The following is a 14,077-nucleotide window of genomic DNA, read 5'->3' on the forward strand; positions in this document are numbered from 1 at the left end:
AAGAACCTATGTCCCATTGCAGCTTCCCTTTCAGGCTTTGGCTCTATTTTCTAAAAAAAAACTTAGCTGAACACTTCTTGCACAACTTCTAAGTTTGATATGCTACTTTGAACTATTGTTTGTAATTCTCTATGACTCATTTAAATCTCATTTAAGATTACTAAAATGAATTGTCACTGATTTTAGAGGTGGAATTTTGCAATAGTGGTCCAGGGTTTAATCATTAACTAGTCAGCATTTTTGGAGCAAGAGCACAAGAACAACACATTTGTTAACTACAAATCATGATGTATCTAGCTGGATTTCCATTGGGATTTAACTTGTTCAATAGTAATCCAGCTGGGATGACAAGATGAGGGTCAACTATTTCCCACAGGTACTCATCCACTTGACATACCTCATTCCAAGCAGATCTAGCAACCAGCAGATCCGTTCTAGTTTGACTGAGAACATAGTAGAGAAAGAAGTTTTCTCACATATTAAAGATATTGTTCCCTGAACTCTCAAGATCTGAAAATAGATATTTGGCTAATCAGAGTCCCCAGTATCAACATGAGAATTCTTGTGCATTCCTGTTATTTCCCAACACAACTGATCCATTACCACATGTAAATCACTTGTAGGCCTTATAGAACAATCCTAGCAGCATAATCAGAGCTGTTTTTTCAACTCTTATCAAATGAATTCTAGTTTTTCCCCCAAGGGCATTCCTTCTTTCAAAGGACAGACAAAAGTGGCCGAGCATATGAAGACAGGTTTGGTTAGTTTCTTTACACAAAGCAATAAGAATTCATCGGAAAATATATTACAATGAAACAGAGTTGGTTAAATTTAACAAATCCAAAATTACCCTAATGCAAATTTCTTGGCAAAAATGAATTTCATGTAATTTTTCTGACTAGAAATATCTATTTTTGTTTCAGTTTGACTTGACTAAGTAAGGACTTAACACTTTGGCAAATCAATGCCCTAACAAGCTGGAGACCAAATAAAAGCTATATTTTGACATCCCAGTAGCCACATGCTGACAAAAAGTACACAACGGAGGCCAGGTGCTTACTGCCTAATACAACAAGCAGGCTCACCAGAACCAATTTTTTTATACTGAAGTGCTCAGGCAATTGGCAAAATAAAACCAAGTCAATTCACTGGATTGTTGCAAGTAAACAGGGAGATACCTTTTCCACAAGGGGAAATATTTGCTTGATATCTACTTTGTCAACCTGTTCTAGCATCTTATATACCTCAATTTGATCTTCTCATTCTTCTAAACTCTTGAGTATAATTGAAAATTGCTCGATCTCTCTTGGAATTCCACTGGAATCAATCCATTGAACTTCTCTCAAGTGTTTCCAATGTAATTATATCCTTCCTCAAGTAAGGGGACCAAACTATACACAGTATTCCAGACACCAGTCTCACTAATGTCTTGTACAGTTGTAACAAGGAAACCCAGATTTCTCTGCTCCAAAGCATTCTGAAGATTCTCTCTACTTAAATAATATCTTTTGACCAAAGTGATAACTGCACATCTATCATGTTGAACTCCAATGGTCATACTTTAGCCCATTCAACTAACATACCTGTAGCCATCTGTGAATTTCTTATTGATCCTGTGCAACTTATGTTCCCATCCATTTTGAATTGTCTGCAAACTTTGCTACAGTGCGTTCTATCCCTGCATCCACATCATTAACATATGTTGCAAATAGTTGGGGCCTCAAAGACTGAACCCTGTGGCACCTCACTAATTACAGCCTGCCAACCAGAAAAAGATGCAATTGTCAAGAGTCTTTGCGCTCTGTTGGTTAGCCAATCCTCCATCCTAGCTAGTATATTCCCCAACCCCATGTGATCTTGCCTTGTCAATTAACTTTTTGCATGGCATTTCAACAAATAAGAGAATAACTCGGAGGAGTAGTTGACAATTCAGTGCCTAGAGCCTGCTCCGCCACTCAATACGACCATGGCTGCTTTCACTTTGACTTCAACGCCACCTTTCCTGCCCACTCTTCAACAGGTTACCAATATTATTTTATTAAAAATTCTCTCCTTAAATTTAGTGTCCCAGCATCCACTGCAGTGTGTGGTAGTGAATTTTTCAGATTCATGACCCTTCAAGAGAAGTAATTTCTGCTCTTCTGTTTTAAATCTGTCACCCCTTAAATTAAAACTATGACCTATCATTGTCAATTGCTTCACCAGATGAAACATCAGATCTACATCTACTTTATCTACTCCTTTTAGGATTGTCTATCTCTCATTTATATCTCATCTAATTCTTCTAAACTCTGGCAAGTAAAGTCCAAAGCAATGCAAATTCCTCATTAGACAGCTCCTTCATCTATGGAAACAAGTGAATCTCTCCTGTCTTCAATGCAATTACATCCTTCAAGTAAGGAAATGAAAACTTGAGGTAATACTACAGATATAGCGTCACCAATGCTTTGTTAAAGGTAATTATGTAGGTATGAGGATAGATTTTTATGTCAGTGGATGGCCAAGAAGGCTATAAAAGGATAGTTGATAAGTCGTGGCAAATATTTTAAAGGCATATTCAATTCCTCCCAACTAAAATATATATTACGGAGGAAGAAGGATCGTAAGAGGCAGAAAACATCTGTGGCTAAACCCCCTCCCCACAATCTCATCCTCTGAGATCATTCATTTCAGCTACTCTTTTCCCTTTTATATAATTCAAGAATCTTCTTATCCACTTTCATATTTTGCATTAGTTTTCTTTCATAATCTAGCTTTTCTCCTTTCATTACCATCTTTTGTAACTTTTTTAATCCTTAAACATTTCCCAATCTTCCAGTTTGCCACTGGCCTTTGCAACATGGTGTGCCTTAGCTTTTGTTTTTATTATTATCTTTAACTTTCTTGTTTAGCCACAGATGTTTTCTGCCTCTTACGATCCTTCTTCCTCCGTAATATATATTTTAGTTGGGAGGAATTGAATATGCCTTTAAAATATTTGCCACAACTTATCAACTATCCTTTTATAGCCTTCTTGGCCATCCACTGACATAAAAATCTATCCTCATACCTACATAATCTTCAAACTTTACCATGAGTTAATTAATTAGTCCCATCGCCTTATTTACTACCAATCTGTGAGGTTACTTCTTCCAAAGTACATCACAAGACTAGAGACTACTCAATAAATGGCAGGGCACTAGGAAGCTCCGAGGAACAAGGGATTTTGGGGTACTTGTTCATAAATCCCGAGAGGTGACAGGACAGCTTAATAGGATGGTTCAGAAGGCATAAGAGTTGTGTCACAAGACTATACAAGTGAGGAGGTTATATGAGCACAGATTATAACAGCAGGAATATCACTGCTAGAGTGCCATTCTGGTCCTTCTAGAGAAAGGTAGTAATTACGCTGGAGGGACTATAGAGAAGATTGACTAGAATATTGCCTGCATTGGATCATTTTAGATGTGAAGAGGCTGAATAGGCTTGGGTTGTTTTGGTGCAGAAAAAGCTGAGGGGGGACCTGAAAGAGATGTATAAGTTTATGAGGGCTTGGTAAGGTGGATGGGAAGCAGCTTATTCCCCTGAGTCAAAAGGTTAATTATGGGGGACGTAATTTTAAATGTGAAGGGCAAGTGGTTTAAAGGGGACTTAAGGGGAAAAAAATACTATTACTCCGATGTTGGTGGGAATCTGGAAGGGTAACAGAAATGGGAAATGTCAACCTTGAGAGAATATCATGCATGACCATGGGCAGAGTATCAAAAAGTATGATTAGCGAAGTTAGGTCAGCACAAACATAATTGTCTGAAGGACCTCTTCCTGTGCTGTATAATCCTAAATCCAGAACAGTCTGCTCCCTGGTTCACTGCCCATACTATTTTTGGTGTACACAAGCTCCAATACATTTGTGAACTCTCCCTGGGCTTCCCTCATCAATTTTATTAACACTGTACATGTGAATCCTGAAATCACCAATAATTATTGAGCGAGAGTGAATGAGAGAGGCAGAGATGGGGAGACACAGAGTTAGAGAGCATAGAAACAGACCCTCTAGCTCACTATGTCTATGCAGACCAATGTATACTCTAATCTCATTTACCTGCACTTGGTCCACAGTCTACTCTGCCCCAGCATTTTAAGCTTTCATCCAGGTGCTTTTTAACTGTGAGAAGAGGAGTGCCTGCCTCTACCATGCTCTCAGGCAGCACATTCCATATATCCACCATTCTCTGGGTGAGAATATTTCCCCCGCACCTCAGACCTCCTCTAAACCACTTGTTCCTCAACATAAACTTATGCCTTCTGGTCTTAGACATGTCTGCAACTGGGAAAAGATTCTCATGATCTACTCGGTCTATGCCTCTCATAATTTTGTATACATCAATCAGATTGCCCCTCAGTCTCCTCTCCAAGGAAAACAAACCTAGCCTATCCAGTCTCTCCTCCTGAGACCTTCCATCCGATGCAACTTCTGGTCAGTATCCTCTGTACCTTCTTCAATGCAATCACATCCTTCAGATAGTGAATGACTAGAATGGCACACAGTATTCCATTTGTGACCTCAGCATTGTTTTGGTGAAGTTGTATCAAGACCTCCTTACTCTGAAACAAAAACAAACATAGAACTACAGATGCTAGAAATCAGAAACAATAACAAATTTCTGGGAAAACTCAGCAGATCTGGCAGCATCTGTGGAGAGAAAGGAGAGTTAATGTTTCAGATCCAGTGACCCTTCTTCAGAACATTCTGCCTTTCATGGTATTTTTCTGTGCAGCTTCCCTGTTTCTATTTTGTTGTCCAGATAGTATGTACCACATAATGTTTTATTTAAGCATCCAATTTGATCCCCCTCCTGGACTTTAACTAAAGCTACAAACCTTGCTTCTCCCCAAGGCCATCATTCTGGGTGGCAGCATTTCAACCACTTTTGACACAATTTCAGCACTCTTCTACTTCCCATGCAGAACAGCGAAGTACTGGTTTAAGTCGTTATTTTTGAAAGTCAATTAAATGCCTAACACTTTTGATATTTTTGCTGCAACAACTGGTGAGCCAAGAATGAATAGTAATGTTGGTACTTGGATGGCTTCAGATCTTTAAAGGGTGAAAAGACTGGGATGAATGTGGGTCAAACAGGACAGCTAACACATGGAAACAAGGAAGGTTTAGCTGAAGTACACCCCAGAAATAGATGGCAAACTAGAGACTAATAGTCAGGAATTAAAGGAAGCTAATATCAACACAGGAAAAAGTACCTCAGAAACGCAAGGGACTAAAATCCAGCAAATCTTTAAGATTTGATGACCTACACCCTAGGGTTTTAAAAGCTAAAGCTTCAGAACCAGTGGACGTGTTGGATAGCACTTTTCAAAGCTCTTCAGGAGAATTGTTTCAGCAGGTTAGAAGTTAATACATGCAAGACCACAATTTAAGAAATGAGGGAACAAGACAAATAACACCAAATAACCTGACATCAGTTTTTGGGAGTCTATCAAGAAAATCTTAACAATGAATGTGGAAAAGCAAAATACGTTCAGATCAGGACAGCCTGGTTTTACAAAAGGGGAAATCCTCTTTGACATAACAAAGTGTGGAGCTGGATGAACACAGCAGGCCAAGCAGCATCTTAGGAGCACAAAAGCTGACGTTTCGGACCTAGACCCTTCATCTTTGACAAATCAGTTAGATTATTTTTGAGGATGCAACTAATATGGCAGATAACAAGAAGCCTGTAAATGCAACATAATTGGATTTTCAAAAACTTGAGGTTACTTATTTTGATTGTGAGAAGAGAAAACCTTTTGTTTAAAGAAGTGTGCAACTTATAAATGCTTATGTTCGGAGAGACCTGGGTGCAAGTGTACAAAAACTCAAAATGTTAGCAAGTATGTACAGCAGTTAAGAAAGTAGATGACACGCTGGCCTTTATTGCAAGGAATTGCAATTCAACAACGAAGACGGCTCGTGACAATTGTCTGGAGTTTTGTGATGCCATATCTAGAATATCATGTGCAATTTTGGTTTCCATATTTATAGAAGGATATACTTGCTTTGTAGATTACTGGGAAGTGAATTTTGAAAACAAATTATAAAATCAGACTTGAAACATTAACTCTATTTCTCTCACCACAGATGCTGCCAGATCTACTGAGGTCTTCCAGCATTTTCTATTTTTATTTCAGATTTCCAGTATCCATGGTATTTTGTCTTTATTTATGGGAAGTACTGGCTAGGGAGTCTAGAACAAAGGGTCAACAATTTAGAGTTGAGATGTTATTATTAGTTCTTAAATTTCCTGTGTTCAATTGGCTCCTGCTGCAGTGTTCTTGTTATAGTTTAAATTGGAAATCCTCTCAATTGGTCACTATCCTCAAGTCCTGTTTCCCACATTTTGCTCAAGAGCCAAATGTGGTACCGTGCAGTTCTAATGCAACAATGTGCAGCATACAACAAGCCATGGATCTCAAAGCTGATCACATGTGAGTACTGTCATTACACAGAAATATTACATGCAATTCAATGAACTTACATCTGTATGGAAGGGACTCAAGATGGTCTATATGTCTGTACATCTCCAGCTATTTTGTTGCATGAATGTTCTGGCACCATGTGATGGATTGTTAAATCTTTCATCGCAGCAATCCAGCAAAGACTAATTCTATATTTCTTTCAACTAGGACTGCAGCATCTAATAGAAGGATATGCTGATCAAGAGTGATGATAAATTGTGTGTTTCTCAATAAAACGTCACGAATTATTGCTGACTGGAGATGAAATAGTGAAACCAGAACATTTTAATAACTAAACTTTTGAACTGTTTCTCAATGCAAGCTATCAATTATAATTGCTATGCAAATACAGTGTTACCAACTTCATCTCAAAACATAAGTGAAATTAATTTTAAAATCAATTTTACTTTGGAAAAGCTCATAATAGCGGTTATGTGGTATATATTTTCAAAAGCATAATTCAAAATAAAATGGATGCTGTGATCTACACCAATAATGCAGAAGATTGAGTGATCTATTATCATAGAACCCTGACCACAAAACAGGATCACTTTCAATAGTGTCATTTCCTTAACTGTAATGCCAAATATTTGCTAATAATACTACAAAAAATAAATGCTTTCTTGACCTGTTTTATTATTGCTCTATTGTAATCTGTTGACTAAATTGAAAAGTTTCCTGAAGCAACATGAAAATAAATATAGCAAACAGCACAACCATGAACTAATTTTATAACATCTCAAAATATCCCAGCCCAGAGGAACCTATCGTTGAATAATTCAGAGAACCAAAATTTTCGTTGCTATTCTGTGAAATAATTTTACATCATTTTACTCAAATTTTTTTTAATTAACCCAGTATAAAACGGATTAATTATACATTCAACAGTGTCTGCAGCAGCAAGTCAATTGGACAGCCACACAATACAATTAGTTATTTTGTAAACTAGAACAGATAACGTAAGATAGCAAAGAATGATTTGGTTGTGCAGAATAAAGAGTTCGGGTGAATGACTATTTTTCAGACCGAAAGAAAGTACACAGAGAAGTTGCTGAAGATCAGTATTAAATGTAATTGGAGTTGACATGTTGAGGGCACTGTGCACAATTTTTCAAATCTACCAATGATAAAATTTGGAGGAATAAGTCAACAGTGAGGAAAACAATATAGATTTAAAGAGAATATTCAGGGTGATGGATACATGACAAATGAAGTTCAACACAGACAAACATGGACGTGACATAGTTTGGAATCAGTAAGCAACATGTAATAAATTGTGCTATTTCACTCAGGGTGTAAGGAGCGCATCAATGTCACAGCATCCTCCATTCACAAATTTGGAAGCTGGTAAAACAGGTTAACACCAGTCCTTAATAATGCACATAAGAACCTGGGCATATTACAAAGAGGTTTGCTAAACCTACATAAAAAGAGCAAGTTGGAGTAATACGTTAATTCTGGGTATCACACTTCAGAAAGAACATGCACAACGTGGAGCAGATACAGAAGATATTTATTAGAACGATTCCAGGAATGATGATGACAAGTAATGTAGATGGACTGAAAGCATTATCTTGGTAGATTAATAAGTTGAGGTTGGTTGGCTCGCCGAGTTGGTTTGTTGGAACATCCATCAGTGCAGCATATTACCCAGCATGGAAATGAAACACCTGTGGAACAACAAACCAGCTCAATGAGCCAACCAATCTCAACATCCACAACCTGAGCTACAAATCTACTCCAAAACCTTGGAGATTAGTAAGTGTTACAAGAAGATTTGGCTGAAGTGTTTAAGATCATGAAGAGTTTAGAATTGATGTGAAACTGTATTCAGTGGCCGGAGAGCTGGTAAAAAAAGACAGCACAAGTTTAAGACAACATGCAAAAGAATCTGAAGCGGCACAATGAAAACATATTTCCACACAATGAATCAATAGGATTCGGGTTGAATCACTCTAAGCTGGTGGATACAGATTCAACAATAACTTTCAAAAGAAAATCAAATAAATACTTGGAAGGACAAAACATTCCACCCACCTTTTATATGAGCAGAAGATTGTAATTAAAGCTGCCAAAACAAACTAAAAATTGTATTGATTCCCAAACTGTGGATGTTTCCTCTGATCAAAATTAAGGAACCTAGTGCCAGTTTCCTGCTTCTTCCCCATACTCAAGAGCATTTTTTTTTAATCCCAAGTAATGATCAAATGTTCTCTTGAACACCTCAAGTGTACACACAACTGTCTACAACTAACCTCTAAAATATATCAACAGCTGTTTTCATCAAGAGCTTAATCATGCTGTTCTAAAATTAAGGAAACTAGAAGTACTTTTGCAAATGAGGACATTTCATGGTAAAACCAGTAAGGTTGACACAGACTGCCCGGACTTCATTTGAAATTTAAATGGTTGCCAAGGATGTCAGAGCTAAAGGATCAGTTTTGAAGGGGAAAGTTAAAATGTACATTTCCTTTTAGACACTATGCATGTCACATTGCTGTGGTGATAGGTTAAACAAGTCAGGAAGGTTTCTTCATATTTGTCTATTTGCTCACACAAGTAAATAGCCAGCAGTTAAATTTAGAAGTAAACGTAAACAGCTAAATGGAATTATCAAAATAACAGGCCTACGCTTCTTCATTCACCATGCAGAATATAGGTACATGCTCATATGCAGTCTGGACACAGAGTCTGTACTATTGCAGAGATGGAAAGATTTTTCTAGCTTGAAGCCAGAGGAAGAAATCTGAAGTAAGCCTCATAACAAAAACAAAAACAAAGACAGTTAAGTCAGAAGACAAAGACAGATAAATCTGCCAGGAGCTGTAAAGAAATTTGTGTGTCTAAATCCATGATAATGTGCAGTCAGTCCATTTACAATCAGTGCTTTTTTCTGATCTGTATGTAGGCCACTGACTACAAATGCAACTATGCCAAAGCTTGAGCTGACAGTCCACAGTTGAGGAGCGGCTTTATACATAGTGTGGCGACAAGAATCATTAGAGACTGGAATTTGTGGTGAGTAACACCTCCTGATTTCCTAAATTTTGGCTGTCATCCAGAATGTAGCAGTCAGGATGGTGATGGAATTCACTCCATTTGTTCCATCATAAAGATTGAACACAATAAAAATAAAACAAGGCAATCCAATGGCACTCCATTCACCACCTTCCATGACCAACACACAGAGGCAATAGTGTTCAACTTCTACAAGTTGCACTGCAATGACTCAGCAAGGATCATAAGAAATAAATATCAGGAGTAGGCTATTTATCCCCCTTGAGCATACTACACTGCTCAACATGATCTTGGTTGATGTGACACTCCTCACGACCACGTTCTGCCTTTTCTCCATAATTCTTACTGATCAAGAATGCATCTATCTTATGCCTTAAGTATACACGAGTACACTGCACCTGCAGTTTTCTGTTCCAAGTAGTTCTGAAGATTCTCAACCCTCTGACAGAAGGAATTCCTCAACTCAATCTTAAATCGACAACCCTTCATTCTGAGACTATGCACTCTGGTCAGAGACTCTCCCATGACGAGAAACATCCTCTTAATATTCACTCTTTGACAGCATTGCCCAAATCCCATAAACTCAACCATCTAGAAAGAGAAAGGCAGCAAATCATATGAATGCCACCAACCTGAAGGTTTCTCTCCATGTCATACACCATCCTGACTTGCAAGTACATCACAATTCCTTTACCATCACTCGGTCAAAATCTTGGAACTTCCTCCTGAACAATACAATGGATGAAGTAACACTGGATAGACTGCAACAGTTCAAGAAAAGGGTTGCTAACCATATTTTCAACAGCAATTAGAGCTGGGCAACAAATGCCAGTCTGGTTAACAGTACCAATATCTCATAAAATAATTCTACAAATGACTTCTACATCAGCAAGTTTTTAAGTCAGCTATGAAGTAATTTGGAGCTTCCTGAGAACATGAAAGAACCTACATAAGTGTAAGTTATTTTTATCTTTACAATAGTATAAATTGTGATCTTAGTTCAAACAGTGACACTACTGACTCAGGATAACCAAGTGTGAAGCTGGATGAACACAGCAGGCCAAGCAGCATCTCAGGAGCACAAGAGCTGACATTTCGGGCCTAGACCCTTCATCAGAGTTCTGATGAAGGGTCTAGGCCTGAAACGTCAGCTTTTGTGCTCCTCAGATGCTGCTTGGCCTGCTGTGTTCGTCCAACTTCACACTTGGTTATCTTGGATTCTCCAACATCTGCAGTTCCCATTATCTCTGAACACTACTGACTCAGTCAGGTTGCCTAGTTATTTTGTTCAAATGGTTACCTTTTCCTAATTACGTGTGAAAAGGTGACAAGCAATATTACGCAAATTGGATGCAGGTGATTTCTGAATGCTGAACTTCACTATTAAATGCAATTGTATTGTAGAAGAGAAACAAACTACTATATTTTCCTAGATAATAAAATGTGAGGCTGGATGAACACAGCAGGCCAAGCAGCATCTCAGGAGCACAAAAGCTGACGTTTCGGGCCTAGACCCTTCATCAGAGAGGGGGATGGGGGGAGGGAACTGGAATAAATAGGGAGAGAGGGGGAGGCGGACCGAAGATGGAGAGTAAAGAAGATAGGTGGAGAGGGTGTAGGTGGGGAGGTAGGGAGGGGATAGGTCAGTCCAGGGAAGACGGACAGGTCAAGGAGGTGGGATGAGGTTAGTAGGTAGCTGGGGGTGCGGCTTGGGGTGGGAGGAAGGGATGGGTGAGAGGAAGAACCGGTTAGGGAGGCAGAGACAGGTTGGACTGGTTTTGGGATGCAGTGGGTGGGGGGGAAGAGCTGGGCTGGTTGTGTGGTGCAGTGGGGGGAGGGGATGAACTGGGCTGGTTTAGGGATGCAGTGGGGGAAGGGGAGATTTTGAAACTGGTGAAGTCCACATTGATACCATATGGCTGCAGGGTTCCCAGGCGGAATATGAGTTGCTGTTCCTGCAACCTTCGGGTGGCATCATTGTGGCAGTGCAGGAGGCCCATGATGGACATGTCATCAAGAGAATGGGAGGGGGAGTGGAAATGGTTTGCGACTGGGAGGTGCAGTTGTTTGTTGCGAACTGAGCGGAGGTGTTCTGCAAAGCGGAATCTCCAGCATCTGCAGTTCCCATTATCTCTGATACTATATTTTCCTAATCCACCTTATACAGAAATTAAGAAAGCATTTCAAACAGGAACTGAGTATTTAATGCATACTATTTTAAATATTCACAAACTACACATTTACAAGCACACAGCAGGCATCTCTTTGTATGATGACATATAAATTTAGCTTTTAAACACTTCAGAAAATTCCAGTGTTCTACAAGTCATTTTTGAAAACAAATTCAATGCAATGCTCCTCCCAACTCCACTGAATTTGCAACACACTGTTCACAAGTTTAAAGAAAAAGTTTATAATGGCACAGATTTCCTAATGGTCAAATGATCAATTTTCTGTCATAGATAATAGTTACACCAGGAAATCCTGGGAAATCTCTGTAGCAACAGACTGCAAAAGAATTGTCCTGAAAATGAAGATTCCACTAGTCAATTCCTCTGGAAGCATCTGATAGCATCTGTTTAAATCAAAGAAAATCGAGGAATCTGTTAAGTACATTAAGTTAAGTCCTAGTTATTCAGGAAAAATTAGACTAACTCCTGACCAGTTAAGAAATTGACCCCAAACTTACCTCACTCACCCCAAGTGCCGCTCTCCAAGATCCCTTAAATACCCCAATCCCTCCCTGGGACCTGACACACCAGTCTTCTGGAAACAGATATGTCATCTCCCCCAACCACCATTGCACTCTGAAGATCTGAACCCCGTGTCATTCCGCTATCAAACTTGACCCTCACCAAACCGTGCAATCATGTTATCCCCCTTACCCTGCCACAGGAACATAAGCCCCAACATGTAGGAGCAGAATTAGGCCATTCGACCTAGCAAATCTGGTCCACCATTTGTTTGTGGCTGGTATACCACTCTCATGACTTCTCCCCATAACCCTCAATCCCCTTATTAATCACAAACCTATCTATGTCTTAAATATACTCAATGACCTGCTCCCACAGCCTGCTTTTGCAATGAATTTCACAAATTCACCACCATCTGGCTGATAGTTCCTTCATACTGAGTCTCTTCTACGAACGAAAACATCTTCTCCATGTCTAGTTTATCCAGGCCTCAGTATCCTGTGAAGAGGAATTAGGCTTAACCTTCTGGGTCCAATGACCCTTCCTCGGAACCAATACTAGTTAGGGAATGATTGGTATACATGACGATGATGGTGATGGCGAGGAAGAGGAGGAGGAGCCCGAGCACAAAGAGAAAGACAACAGTCGAACAAAGGAATGGCTAAAACATCAGGCTGGGGGATTGAATAGCTGCAAACAGATTGGGACAATAGGTTGATGTCAATGTCTGGTGTGTGGGGGTTGATATAAGAACATTCAAGATGTCACTTGAAAACCGATGCACACTCCACCGTTTTTGTTCCCCACCATTACTTCTGCAGCCTCAATTTCTAGCAGTCTAACGCCCTTTCTTACCTTCTGTATGTCAAAAAAAATGTGCAATCTTCTTTCATCTTACCAGCTAGTTCAGATACTTCACCTTCTCTCACCTTATGAGTTTTTTTTCCCCATTGTACTCTGCTAGAATTTAAAGGCTTCCCCCGAATCTTCAGCACTTTGTATGCTTTCTCTTTCACATTATGCCGTCCCTGACTTCCCTTGTCAGCCATTGATGTTCTGTCCTCTCCTTTGGATGAATTTTCACATTGTATCTCAAATTGGCCCCAAAAACACCCGCCATTCCTAATCCACAATTTTCCTTACCAAACTCCTCTTCCAACTAACTCTGGCCAGCTTCTCCCTCATATCTTTATAATACCTTTACTCAATTGTAAAGCTGTTACATCAGCTTCTGCTTCTCAAAATGCAAGGTGAATTCTAATATATTGTTGCTGGTGTTTCTTACAAGCTCAGTATTTCCAGACTAAGGCATAGAATGAACAAGGAACTAGTGTTTGGGGTCCTGTAAATTGCACCTACCAGAGATTTCTTTCCCTTGCTTTTTCTTATTTCTACCCAGAATGATTTTACATTCTAATCTCCACTACCTAGATAATTTCTCACGACAACATCTTTTCTTGTACTATCAAAGCTACACCACCTCATTTTCCTTCTTGCCTATCCTTCCAAGATACGAATACCCTTGGATATTCAATTCTCAAACTTGGTTTCTTTGCAATCACATCTCAGTAATTGCCACTAAATCATATCCATTTATCATTCTTATTTGTGCTGTTAATTTTATTCTGAATGCAATAATGCTTATTGACCCAGTGCTATTTAGGTTGTGGCTCAGTCACCTAAGATTACAAATGCCTTCTTGAAGTCCTGACATACAAAATCTACAGAACCCCCAATATCCATATTGTTTATAACGTCTCCACAGAACTCCAACAAATCATTCAAACACCATTTGTTGTTCATAAAGTCTGGCCAACTCTGATGGATTGCATTTTGAGTTTCCAAATGTCCCCTCAAAAGCCTTAGTGGATTCT

The sequence above is a fragment of the Stegostoma tigrinum genome, chromosome 6 (genome assembly GCF_030684315.1).
Source record: "Stegostoma tigrinum isolate sSteTig4 chromosome 6, sSteTig4.hap1, whole genome shotgun sequence".
Classification (NCBI taxonomy): domain Eukaryota; kingdom Metazoa; phylum Chordata; class Chondrichthyes; order Orectolobiformes; family Stegostomatidae; genus Stegostoma; species Stegostoma tigrinum.